At 37.5% G+C, this 13,500-nt stretch overlaps 2 long non-coding RNA genes across 2 annotated transcripts in view; both read left to right on the top strand.

Annotated features, from left to right (window-relative positions):
- The window catches only part of LOC136257936 (uncharacterized), a 115,360-nt gene that overhangs the window by 14,072 nt on the left and 87,788 nt on the right, over positions 1–13,500 (top strand). The gene's annotated exons all lie outside the window — the stretch shown is intronic.
- On the top strand, positions 239–12,419 carry LOC136257953 (uncharacterized). Its single transcript, XR_010702449.1, has 9 exons — positions 239–659; positions 1,229–1,375; positions 2,549–2,602; positions 2,738–2,814; positions 8,232–8,394; positions 8,448–8,549; positions 9,278–9,360; positions 12,070–12,174; positions 12,229–12,419. It is a non-coding gene; the product is annotated as an uncharacterized lncRNA (long non-coding RNA).

Here is a 13,500-nt window from a genome sequence, read left to right as displayed (position 1 = left end):
TAATTTAATGGTCAAACATGTTGTAGCAGGTATTAGTGACATCATCACTACTCTTTTGTCTGTTGTGGTGGTGAATTTATAAACCAATTAAGTTTACTCTACAATTGATATCCCATAATATCAGAGGCTGTAAAGTGTAAAACACTAGTAGGTCCTGTTTAGACTGACCACATTATACCAACATGTTAGTTAGTTCAGGTAGTGGAAAGAATATCAAACAATTTCATTTAATTTCCCAGTATGTAGACTGCCTTTTCTAACTACCCATCACCAGCTGGTCTGTGATGTAGTCAACAGTTTTAGGTTCTTAATTAAACAACATTACTCTGTAGCCTTCTTGCTGGTCCCCTAGTTGCATAATCGACCCATACTAAAATATAAGATTTCATGCTGGATTGCATTAACAGTTTTTATGCTAACAGTGTCACCCCATGTGTCAAAACAGCTTTCTTACATTAATATCTGGACTTTAACCTGCCATTTTTGTAGTCTATCTCCTGTCACTCCTCACGGTACTACTTCACTTGTCCACCTGCTCAGAGTTTCTATCTTATTTGGCAGGAAACTCTACAAGTAACCACAAGTACTGGAAGTGGTCTGAAAGGAAATAGATTGATGCATCTTTTGTGTATATTTCATATACATGATTGTTATCCTTGGTAAGTTATACTGACTTGAATTCTTTAAAACTGTTTATCTCATATCTTCTAATGTGGGATTTAATTAGATTATTTTTCCAACATTTTTCTTAATTCCTGTATTTACAGGGTATCTGTTGCCTTTGTCCCTACTGGGTTAGTGGTGAATATAGACTAAGGTTGAGACAAATAGTTCGAAGCTTCGTTCGGTCTCATAACATTTGGATGCTGTTAAACTCCACCAAAGCTTTGTTACCATGGATACCAACATGTTAAACCAGTTGCACAAGTATTGTCACTCCTTGTGGAAGCTGCCATTTGCATATTTTTTGATGTAATTGTAGTTAAACAATGGTTATACTGGAGCTATAGCAAAGTGTAGGAGTTTGTGCTACAGTGTACACCCTAAGAACCATCAATTGTGGTCATTAATATTTGACATGACATTTGCAACAAAGCTTCGAAGCTTCGGTAAAATTTTGAAAAGAAGCTTTGGAGGATGTATTTGTACATTCGTTCTAACCCTAATATAGACCATATAGACTATTTAATTCATTAATTTAATGTAATTATTGATATTTACGATGTAGTTCAACACCCTGAGTGGTCAAGGTGACTGTCAGCAATCAAGATGAAGCTGTGGAAGATTTCAATGTCATCTAAGGGATCATAGAGATTGCCAGTTTGGCTGATTATAAACATGAGAACATCATGTTGATACTTTGGGTGCTACTAAGGTGTGTTGGTAGCATAATTAGACCACAACAATTCAATCTCTAGGGTGACACAAAACATCAAAAGGACAATTTTCACCATACATCAGGCTGTTGACATGTGGCACAGCAATCATGATGTAACTTAGCTGCTGTTTGACATGTAGCTTATTGTTCAGCCAGTGAAAAATGATAATTTTATTTTACTAAGCTACATACCAACTCTGTACTTGCTGTTTCTGGCCTGAGAAACATAAAATTTAGTTGAGATGACCTTGCAAGCAACTGGTAAGGTAATACATGAAGTGGTCTAAATTAGTTAGACTTCACAGCACAGAGTTAGTGATAGTGTTCCACTGATAATCAGATTAATACTGAATCAGAGCTGATACAGAGGGTAGGACAGGCTCATGTTTGTAATAGTGTTGTGCAAGTACTGAAAGTATTTCACATGAGCTGAATAAATAGACCATGAGTGGAGGCCTAAAATGCCTTCAGAGTGATCCAAAGCTCTTCCAACAAGTTTGTATGAAATTTTTAATTTGACTGATTTTTTGGTAACTGATACTATCTGCCAAATGTAGCTCAACTTTGGTTGCGGCTACAGAATTAAGTTTGACGTCGCTTCAGCCCGAGATGTGCTCCTTGTAATCATACATCAGGGACTTCCCTTAGTCATCCTTTGTGACCCATTTCTTATACTGTTTAAGTGTTGATGTGTAGTAACATGTCATGGCTTCAGTACTGTTTATAATGAGAATAGTGTGTAATTTCCATAGTAACTGGATTGATTACAGAGACACTTTTCATACTGTCCTTCACCATTAACAGTGTTAACAGGTGGTAGATAGCTGATAATGAAGTGAAATAGTCACTTTGTGCTGTTTAGTAATTGTTATCAGGAGACATATTCAGTCACACAACAACTAGTTGTTATAATGTGTCTAGTGTCATTCTTTCCCTCTGTTGTGGTCCACCAGTAGTACAATAGTAAACAGATAAGTATACACTGTATAAAAAAATATCACATTTGAATAGGGATCATAGAAATAAAAAGCAATGAAATAAGATAGGTCATCTACGTACACCTGTTGGTGGCGGTTTAATCAATAGTTATAGACTATTATTTTTTCCTTATCCTGGGTGGGTTACTTGTTGTTATCACTACTAATAGCCACACTGTTATCTAACACACAGGGTAGAAAAGACACACGAAGAGGGACCTGACATTTGATGGAGATGTGTAGCTTGGTAAGCTGTTCTGTCATGTGAAGAGGTGTAGTAGTTTGCTAGTCTATGACAGCATTAGATTTTTGACTGTATCCATTTTCAGTCAGGCATTTCACTGCTTTGTAATGTTACAATTCTCCTTGCAATTGATTTCAGCATGTCACCTGTCTGAAATAACTGCACAGATGTCTCAATTGCTATGGAGAAAAATTCTTCATTGGAACTTCTTACTGGTGAGTATTAATTTTTGTGTATGTACATGTTGTAGTGTTTGTGGTTTGGTCACAAAGTTTAATCCCAACACCTCACTATCACGAACCTTCCTAAATGACATTAATTTTTTATGTGTGAATGTCACAAACAATTGATATACATAAGTCATATGTTGAGTAGCTTTGAACCTTTGGAGCCATAACTGACAAGGTGGTTTGTACTATAATTCTGAAGATTTCCAAATCCTTGTAATATGGAGAGAGCATAATATGGTCGATAGTTCACTGTATCACTTATTGCCTTTATCACAAAGGCAACATTGTTTCACATAGGGCTGGGATGAATATTGAAATTTATTTTCGAACGTTCGCTAAGAAAATGTTCAAACATTCGAAGCGTCGGTGTTAGGTTTCAAATTACAGGTTTTCTTGTATTTATGCTCATTCTTCTTAAGCTTTATCTTTCTAGTCCTATTTAATAAGTTTTGGAAAGTTCACAGCAGCAGTACTGAATGACGCAATTGATAGATTGCAAATGGGCATGTCCACTATACTACAATTGTGCATAGGTAAACACCAACTAATATCTAAATGGACATTTTCCATTCACTTTATAAGGTGTACTTGGTATAGGCAGGTGGAGTATGACAATAGTACAGCTGGGACGTTAATTACAATGAATAAATGCATTAACTTATGCATCAGTGAAGGCATCAGTTTGCCCATCTAACCAATACTGTCAAGCTGTTATGAAGTTTTTAGTTGATGCTTTTGGCAGAAAATACATCACTACTATTATGTTACTGTATGATTAGTTTGTGTAGGACAATATCCTTATAAGGAGTAACAGAGGATAAGGTTAAGTAGTAGTATGACTTCAATCTTACCATATTTAGTAGTATTATTCCAGTCATGTACACTAACCATTAACCAATCAAATCACTTGTTTACATGTTAGCCCCTGTTCATTAAGGACCATCTCCTAAGACCACTTTGTTCTCATGCCGCTACACTATAGGTTGCTATGTTCTTCAATCTTACCATACATAACCGGATCTGTGAAAACCTGGCACATTAGCGCAAGCCTAAATTTCCAGTATAAAGCATTGAAAACAATGGGTGAAATATTTGCGCATTATTGAAAAATTTTTGTAAATTTTTTGAACGCTTCTTTCTTAGTGAAGGAAGGGACTAATAAAAACCTGGATATCATCCTATTCGCCTACTCATGAGGAGTTGGAAAATCTTTGTTTCGTTGCAGTAGACCCAAGGATGCGCAAGTTATGAGCATTTGTTTATGTCACGTCAAAGCAATAGTACGCGATCGATTTTTCTTCACAAATTTCACCTTTGTATGCAGTGAAGAAAGGTGATAGAAGGACAAATATAAATGATTCTCCTATCCATGGCGAACACGATGGTGAAAAATTCACCCCAGTACGACAATTCATTCGTAAGTTAAAACCGTTTTAGTAAGCGCCCATAATTCATTTTCCCTATATACTCCTGTACAAATCGATATTTCTGTTGTTGCTACTTTGTAGGGCTGTAACTCTGAAAGTTATTGGCACATGAGGCTGAAACTTTGCCAGAAGGTACACTTGACTAATTAGATTACAAACATTTATTAAACAGGAATTTGAAATTGCGCTATTGTGTTGGGGGGTTTGCAGATCCGGTCACATATTTAGTAGTAATATTCCAGAACAAATAATCAATGAAATCACTTGTTTACATGTTAGTCTCATAAGAGACCCTGTTCATTAAGGACCATCTCCTCTGAATTAAGACCACTTTATTTTCATGCCATTACACTATACGTTGCTATGCTCTTATTAGCCTACCAATTACAGGTTACACTGAGATATTCCACATAGGCGATTCTAAGGGGGGGGCCAGGGGGGGCCATGGTCTCCCCTGCTAAAAAAATAACTTTTAAAAAATCTTGGGGAAAAGTTGCAGTATAGATTGGCATTGTTATTTTTAGCATTTTTCATGTTTTTAGAATAAATTTTAGGCTGTTTTCAAGCCTTTAAATTGCAAAAATCCTGCAGCTTCTGGGGGTTGCACCCCCAGACCCCCCTGAAATTCTACTTTATACTATAGCCAAACAACAATAGTTATGCTGTTCCCTACTTGGCCCCCCCTGTTGATCAGGTCTAGAATCGCCACTGATATTCCATTAGGTACTCAGATATGACCTGTTATGTGATGTAGTGTAGTTTTGTGTTGCACTGATATGCATTTTTCACATTTACCAATACCGATTATTTGCGTATTCCTGTAACCGATATGTCGATATTAACCGATATTTCTTCAATTCTTCAGAACAGGAGAGGAGGAATATGAAAAAATAACAATGCAAGTGAAAAGGCAAGTTTTCAAAAATAATGCAAAAAAAAAAACAATGAAAAAATAACAATGCAAGTTTTCGCTAACCCCTTTCATGCAATAGGAAGCCAAGTAGTTATAAAGCAGCTTATCAAACATTTTAGTGGGATTCCAGGCCATTTATGAAGAGTGATCAACTTATTGCATGGGTGGTCGATAAATTTACACAGCCTGCTATAGCCTTGCAGCCACATGTTTGCAAACAAACAAGCCTAAAGTTATACAACAGTTACAGCAAATAAATGTTGTACCACTTACTGCTGCTTTCACTACTTTCTTTACTTTCATCTGTTCATTGCTGTCATTAATGATTGATTGTGGGTTTCTGTTAATCGGCAAATTTTTCTACTTCATAACTGATACCAATACTTGTAAAATTAGCTAATATCAGCTGTTATTGATAATTCAACCGATTATCGGTAGTGTAGTTAGTGATGTCCACATGTCATGTGGCTGGTTGTATATAGTGGAGAATATGTGGGGTAGTCCTGTCCCAGGATTTACCTGATACTTATCACCTTGGTAGTGCACAAATGTCCCTATGTATGTTTCTGTGGTGTGAATACAGCAACCAAAGCCTTCACATTCACTGTGGCTGTGCATGCATGAGTGTATGTTTGTGTCTGTGTGTGCATGCGTGCATGCTTGTGTGTCACTTATTAAATAATAGTTATACGGGCACAATGTGGAGTCTATGAAATTTATAAATCCGAAGGCCCGGGCTGTAGCACACAAGCGAAGCGAGGGCGCTACTAAGGGCCTGAGAGTTTATAAATTTCATAGACTCCACATTGTGCCCGTATAACTGCTTTAGACTCTATTTCACATTACACTCAGATTACTTACCTCATCCATGGCTGTTTTATGCTGTAGGCTCGGCGAAAACGGCTGGTTTCCTTGAGATAATACTGGCGCCATGGCAACTATGCATCCTCACGTGACAAAATAATAGCGCTCGTTGCTCGTTAAATTACTGCACGTGAACAATGCGTAGCGATTGGATAAGCCTAGATTTTGAGCATATGCATTATTGTGCCTGAAGGTGTGGAGTATATTAGACATCAAGGTGGAGTATATGAGATTTATTACCCACCCAAAACAGCCTAAATAGAGTCTAAATGTAGGGTGCCTATACAGTGGAAACTCTCATATTAATATGTACATATATACAGCCTAAAAAGTAGGTTATAGTACATATTGAAGTTTGGATGAGATGAAAGCACAAGGAGGAAGTCTAAAGGTTTCTTCTGTCTAACTACCACTTGCAATTGGTTGCTAAGTGATAATACATTTTTACAGCCCAGGGGAGTGACCATGAATGCTCTCCTCCACTAGCAATAACAACTTTACATTTCTTAGTTGTGGACAATACACTGAATTTTTCATCAGTGTTCAAACAACTGTAATGATTGCATGGGGAGTGAGTGTTATCATAAGCTTTGATCCATTACTGCATAATGCTAACCACATCGAAGTCATGCACGTCATTGAACACTGATGAAAATATCAGTGTAGTAGTATATACCAGTTTGCTCAAATAGGTAGTATACTGTCACTCTGACTCGTACACTCGAGGTTCATGTCTCCAATATATACAAGTACACAGAAAAATGTGGAATTTTCAACTAGAATAGGGACCATAGCACATCAATAAAAAGTACTGAAACAAGCTGGAGTAGTGCACGATATTAAATCACAGTAAAACAATAAGAAGTGTTATATCCCTACTGTGCTCATGATACCATAATGGAAATGCACAGTAGGGATATAACACTTCTTATTGTTTTACTGTGATCTAATATCATGCACTACTCCAGCTTGTTTCAGTACTTTTTATCGATGTGTTATGGTCCCTACTCTAGTTGAAAATTCCAAATTTTTCTGTGTACTTGTATGTTAACTTTTTTTTGTAAATAATTATTATGACTGGTGAACCCATGTATACCGCACCTAAAATGGCACCGTGCACCCCAATTATCGTCTGAAAAGTGAAGTATCCATTACACTTCGTTGTCAGCTTTGTTCAACCCGTTACGCAGCATTTCGAGTTCAAAAAGCACCTCTGCAATCCACCCATACCGAAAGAAATGGTGCCGCGCGCCCCGGTTATATCAATTATCATCTGAAAAGTGAAGTATCCATTACGCTTTGTTGTCGGTTATGTTCAACCCGTTACACAGCAGTATGAATCAAGAACTGTTTGAAAAGCACCTCTACTATATATCAAAATAGCCACTATGACAAATACGGACGATTTCCGTTACGAAGGGAAGCCATCACTTGCTATCGTCAAATCGACACTTTTCGCAGTCAGCAAAGATGAATGAGACACAAAGGAGTACACTGGTAAGTCCATGAAGAATGCATTGTACATACTGCAGTATGCCAAAAGGCACTTGTCGGGCTGAAGCAATGTTGAACAGTGAAACAATCAAGCCCGTAGCCTTAGCCGTTGTCGAGTTACGCTTGTCTGAAGGAATCAGTCAGTCAGTTACTCAGTCAGTCACTAGAAAATTCTGTTAAATAAATTATTTTTAAAATTCCATAGCAACTTGTTGAAAGTGTTGCAACCAATTGCTGTGTTTGTTTGTGTTAGGTTGTTTGTGTGTGGGTGGGTGGGTGGGTGGTACGTACATGCATACATGTGCGTGCATGCGTTGTTATCACTTATTAAATTTAGGATGCCTATACCTCTCATCTTGAGATGTACATACAGTTCAAATTAGTCAAGTGGCTTGTTAGTGAAGTTAGGATGAGATGAAAACACAAGGGGTGGCTTGTTTATTCTACGTAGTAATTATACTAAATACCTCTTGGTTGCTAGGGTACGTTTCACTATACTGTCACAGTGACTTGTACACTCATGATTCATGTCTCCATGATATATTCTCCCTACAAGATGTTAAGATGTCACACACCATGGTATGATTATATTCTCCTCATATATTGCTGGAGTATTTGTGTATACCAATTACCTGGGATCCACTGTGTGAATATTAAGTACATGTATTTTGGAAGTATGTAACTTAATGATATTAATACTGTAGCAATGATCAAGGTGTTGAAGACATTACAAGACAAAGTACAATCACTTGAACTAAAGAGGACAGCTGTTGAAATATAGTTCCAACAAGCTGAACAAAGTAAACAACAACACTCTGTCTAAACAATTCACCTCAGTGTTGGATCACTTCTAGTGTTCTAATGATGGTAAGTGTGTATATTGTGTAGTGTATGTACAGGATGTGACATGTGTCTATTAGGGATCATGTAAATTAGGGATCATGGAGATTTGGGTTTTCCAAAAATCACTCAAACACCAGCTTCATGATATCATTCTGGCAGCACCTGGCAGTATTGGTTAGGTACGTAAGTCACACCCCTAGTCTAAGTGCTGTTCCTTAGTTACAACTTTTCTCAGTGTTCTTATATTGTTCTGTTTCTGTTTTTATAACTACGTACAGTTGTTATCTAGTGAAAGTGTTTGTGTTTCAAGCTTTTATGTAATGTTCAAGGAGTTAAACAAGCTAGTAAGCTAGTAAGGTGGTGGCATACTTTGCTCAAAGGTTCTGGTCCCTCTCACTAAACCTGCAAAACTCTGCTTTGCAAGCTGTACTATTAGTGGGTATGCACAAGTGTAACTTGTAGACACCTACAATCAGGTATCAGTTAGCTATAGGATAAACTAATAATGGATATCAATTAAGTGGGAATCAGTACAACACTAGCTCAATTTCTCCATAGGCAACTGTACATTACTCCCCAAAATAACGTGGCCATTTTGTGCTCATGACATCATTGTGGATAAAGTCCACATATACAGTATATGGGAGACGTTAGTGTGTACCTCAATTTGAGGCCAATTAAAAGTGATGAAGTGTACGTGTTGTCAGCATCAGGTGGCTACATCACCAGACCCTTGCTGAAAGTTCACCTACGTACTAAGTCAGAGTGGAACCATCCTTTGAAATTCCTGGCTAAGTGGTCCCAATATGTCTACATACAATTATATACAATACACTATGCTTGTTATGTATTGGCATGACACAAATCACAAACATAGTTTTAATGTGATCAGTCTATATTGTTATAGTGTACAGAAGAGGTTGAAGATGATGGAGGACAAGTTACTAGAGAAGAAACACCAGATAGTTATTACATCACTGTAATGAACAGGTATGTACTGTATATTGTGTGTAGTGTGTGTGTATGTACCAGCGTTGAAACCGGGTCGGGTCAACCAGGTCACATTTTCTCCTGGTCATCCAGGTCTGACCTGGTTTACAAATTATCCGGGTCTGACCCGGATGGATCACGCGAGACGTAATTGTCCGTTTGACGACGTGGAAACTTATAAACGTTAATCACGTAGCTCTTTCGTGAGCCACACCCGCTTATCGCATTACAAACATATGCTCAGCTACACCCATTTATTAGTAAGTTCAGTCTGTAGCACAAAACTGTGTCTGTTGCTGTCTGCAAGCTTACGTGGAGCCACGCCCACTAATCGATTATTGTACGAGTTGTATATAGTCTGGTCTTGTAGCAGGGTAAGTACTTTTGTGAGCCACACCCACTTTAATAGATTGGAAAATTGTAATACTAGGTATGCATGAAGCCACACCCAACTGCTGTCTGTAAACTCACAGTAGCTACGTGGAACCAAACCCACTGATAGATTTTAAAATTATAAACTTTTAATTAATACCGGTTTACTCTATATTACAGTACTACTCGTTTACCCAACACGAATCGAACGCTCAAAATGTAGTCTCGCTCGCTCGAGACTATATGTACCCAAAACATAGCTCTTATCGCACGCCTTGGCTTTAATTAATCCGGGTCACATCTGGGTCTGACCTGGATTGCTATCCAGGTCAGTGGGTCATCCGGGTCAGCAGTAGTGACCTGGTTTCAATGCTGGTGTGTACATACATGACATACTACTATTTGTATCAGTACTGTATAGTAGGGAGAGTGATGATTTGTTCCCACCAAACAAACAAATAACAAACTAAACACCATAATACAGATGTACACTGTATTGTTCCAGTCTATAAATGCATGAAATGGATTTTTCCCAGTGAGAGTTGCAAAAGTCTGCAAAATTGTGGATATTTCTACTAGACTGACACTCTCTGTTGCATCTAGAAAGCACTACAGTATAAACTACGACGTACCCAAGAGAAGATTGTTGCTTGCAATTGAAAAGTGGCATTACAGTGCACTAGTGCAAATGTTGCTACTTTCGTATCTCATATTTTTTTGGATCCCTGGAAGCATTTCTTTTTCAAAAGTGCCTATGGCTTTACCCTGGGTGACCAAGTAAACATAATTCAGCTAAGCATAGGGTGGAGCTATTTTCACTAATACAATGAAGTCAGGTTGAGGTGTTAAGTTGTGCACTTGCGCTTAAAAATAAAACACAATTTGTTTAAATTTTATGTACTATTACAATGATTGGGTAAAAAGGTACAGTAGATAAACAAATACATGGAAGGGAAAACTGAGTAATTTTACAACCTAGTAGTGATCAGTTGTTACAACAAATCATCACCTGATGATGTACAGATTTAATCCTTACATTACCCATACCACTGATATACTGACATTTACGGATTAAATTTAGATAGTGTAAGCAACCAATTAACAGAATATTTAATCCCGCCACACGTTCCTTCTCGTTAGAACATTCCTGGAGCATTATTCTTGGCAGAGGTATTCCACTTGATTTCATCTTCCTGTGTACATACCAAGTTTGGTGTCAAAAGGTGCTCCTCTTGACCAGTAACAGCTGAAAATGTGAAACGTTGAAGTAACCATTTATCGGAACAATGGCTCAATCACCAGAACTCCATAGGCTTGTGTGTTTCACTTATCAAACAATAGTGCAAAGCTGGTCATGGTCTTGTGCTGGAACCTCACAAAAATCTGAAAGAAATTTCTGTATATTTATGAAGGTCTAACTGACATCCATGCAAAATTTCAGCACGTCAGATCACGTAATGTATGAGCTATGATTTTTGTTGTTGTAAAAATGCACACATAAATTGCTTGATAATTGAACACACAATGGTCCTTTAAGGGCTCTACAGTATTTAATAGTGGAACAACCAGCTCCCAATCAATTATACATCCTTCTGTTGGTTCTGTTCTTGATCTCTTGGTGATTTCTAGATGCCCTGTAGGGAAAGCATGGTGGCATACTTGAACTTCAGTCGTGGAGATGAATATTAGGTTTCTTACACTTCTCAACAGTTGGCTAGATGGCAAGACACTATTTTGGACTACATTCTCACCAATCTCTGCCTTCATTACAGCCGCCATGTCATCATAAGTTACGCCAGTTCAACTGGAAAGTTCGACACTAGCCGTACCATGTTTTTCTGTGGAAGCTCCAGTGACTGCTGGCTTTGATCATGGTTTGTCTTTTTTCCTTTATTGTTTGGTGACTAACAATGAAGTAGAAATTAACAGTAGACTGCCATGGGCTTTCAAAGTGACGAAGAAAAAGTGCTAGGCTAAACTCGCTTCTGAAAACAGCCCCAAATCTACAGCACGGAAGTTATACGAACAGTTAATCTTTGTCCATTCCTTTATCAGTAGAATTACAACCTTTAACAAACAACACACTCTTTGTCAACTACGTCTCTTCTTGGTACCACGGAATTCCACTGTTTTATTAGTATAACACCCGTCCGATAACTGAAGCATGTATTTCCGGTAATTGAGCCCATCCGATAAATGGTTGCTTATACACTATTCATAGTATCTATAGTTTCTTCACTTTATTGCAACAGTCCCCACTAGACTGCAAAATATTTTTCCTTCCACTTGTGCTTTGCATATATGCAGATGTATTTGTTCATTAGTTGTTGTCCGCAGTACAATGGTCATCACTAGCAATAGAAGACACTAAAATCAACTCAATTCCATCAGCACCAACATTGTCACTATCTGCTCAGAAGAAGAGGCGTACGTAGATGAAAGGTACATGTACATTAACTTTTATGTTTTCCTTCATACTATTATAACACTTTACAGAAGGTCACACACAGACCACATTCTACTCTACTTGTTCCACTATACACTGTAGAGCAAGATGTGTTGTTTCTAGTAAAGAGGAAAATCTACTGCTGGTATATAAACTGTAATGATACGAATATTTTTTCACTTTAAAATAATTGTACGCAACTTTTACTATTTCAATGGTATTATTATTATTCAGAAATAGAGTTTGCAAACTAGTCAATATGTTGCTTAGCAATGTCACAAGACAATATCATCACAGGGGAACACCCAGGTGGTTTCATTATGTAAAAAAAATTTACACGTAATTGGAATGTTAATCAGAGATCCACCATGAAAAAGGGTCAGCAGGACACACTTCATACCCAGTAAAGCATTTTTTTTTAAACATTGCGCCAATATCAGTTTAGTGTTGGGAGTGTATAAACAGTGGAATGGACTACTGGAATGGTGGAATGGAATTTTTTAAAGTTCATTGTCAGTTTTTACATCCAAATAAGTACAACTCCTCTCCTTAAGTAAGCAAATAAATAGTATTCCCCATTGAAGTCAGCTCATTTAGTATATTTTTCCTCACCACAACACTTGTATGACTTATAACTCAATACTTTACTACTTGTCTGAAACTAACTGTCTGAAGGTTCAGTTCAGTGTGCAATGTGGCACTGCCACAACGAACTTTGGATTAAATTTTGTTTTTCGACAATTATGGAAAAGGCTCATTGTAAATGCTTACAAGATAGTCCCGTTTCACTTTACCCAAAGATTTATGCTTAGGCTCCTAGGACAGTAGTACCGCTCTGCCTTCTGTTTCGTTTTCACCCTCCAGTGCCTAACTGGTAAAGTTGAAAATATATGAATGAATAATTCAAATGTACTTTTACAATGGGTACAGCTGTACATGTAATCAGCTAGCTACAGTAGCTAACTTTTTATCATTTGGGAACAAGGGTTAAGTCAGGAGTCTTCTTGGTATTCCCAATAACTGCTATTGTGCATGTTCATAACTGACTTTACAGTACATTACATTTGTCTATGGTGAGGTGAAGTATGCTAAAAGAGCTGACTTCAAGGGGAATCCTATTTATTTGCTTACTTAAGGGGTAGAGTTGTACTTATTTGGATGTAAAAACTGATATTGAACCTTAAAAAATTCCATTCCAGTAGTCCATTCCACTGTTTATACACTCCCCACCAGATCTGGCAAGGTCGATTTCTTGAGCTTGACACACTTAAGCAGTGCAATGTGTTGAGTGTTAAAAAACAGATCGTTCCCAAACAAACACT

This window comes from Dysidea avara, chromosome 6 (genome assembly GCF_963678975.1).
Source record: "Dysidea avara chromosome 6, odDysAvar1.4, whole genome shotgun sequence".
NCBI classification, from domain to species: Eukaryota; Metazoa; Porifera; class Demospongiae; order Dictyoceratida; family Dysideidae; genus Dysidea; species Dysidea avara.
The sequence above is the reverse complement of the archived record's forward strand: the minus strand, read 5'-3'. Positions and strand labels throughout refer to the sequence as shown.